The sequence below is a fragment of the Frankliniella occidentalis genome, unplaced genomic scaffold, assembly GCF_000697945.3.
Source record: "Frankliniella occidentalis isolate FOCC.00 unplaced genomic scaffold, Focc_3.1 Scaffold10, whole genome shotgun sequence".
Classification (NCBI taxonomy): Eukaryota; Metazoa; Arthropoda; class Insecta; order Thysanoptera; family Thripidae; genus Frankliniella; species Frankliniella occidentalis.
In genome coordinates this window covers 1602496-1603138 of record NW_026267140.1, presented here as the reverse complement: position 1 = coordinate 1603138, position 643 = coordinate 1602496, and the positions used below count along the sequence as shown (strand labels likewise).

The following is a 643-nucleotide window of genomic DNA, read 5'->3' as shown; positions in this document are numbered from 1 at the left end:
ATTCGAACGAGGCTTCGAACATCCGTCCCCATCACAACGCGTTACGCGGAGGGTGAAAGTGATGGACCGCGTGAGGGATGGGGATGCACATCTGTCATCCCCCTCTCCGCTATAGTGGAGAGAGAGGACGCTCTGGTGGGCGGCGCAATCACCTGACACCCACCGATCATCATCAGCCTAGGGGATCGGGACTGCAAGGGCCGAGCACACGGCAAAGAAGAAAAAGAACAGTATTTCAATTTGGTCCAGATGCTGCTGCTCCATAGCATAACCGAACAAACACGTTGATCGTTGGAACAAATAACTTACGACACCCTCTGCGACTTCTAGAGTCTAGTCATTATCACGATTGTTCTACTTTGAAACTATGAAACACTATGTCTTCTCTGATTCTATGATACCCCCCCCCCCCCTCCCCCAAACTATGAAACACTATGTCTTCTCTGATTCTATGATACCCCCCCCCCCCCCTCCCTCTCCCTCCCTCTCTCCCTCCCTCTTTCTCTCTCTCTCTACCTCGGACTACACTCCAATAGAGGAACGCCAACATTTTAGTGAGATTTTCTTTCTTCCCACACGCCGCCTTTTTTCTGAGTCGACTGCACCGCAGACGGTTCAATGGACCGAAGCCGAGAGTCGTGAG

At 51.8% G+C, this 643-nt stretch overlaps 1 protein-coding gene across 1 annotated transcript in view; it reads left to right on the top strand.

The window, feature by feature from the left end:
- LOC113214892 (uncharacterized) overlaps positions 1-643 on the top strand; it is a 16413-nt gene that overhangs the window by 13396 nt on the left and 2374 nt on the right. The gene's annotated exons all lie outside the window — the stretch shown is intronic.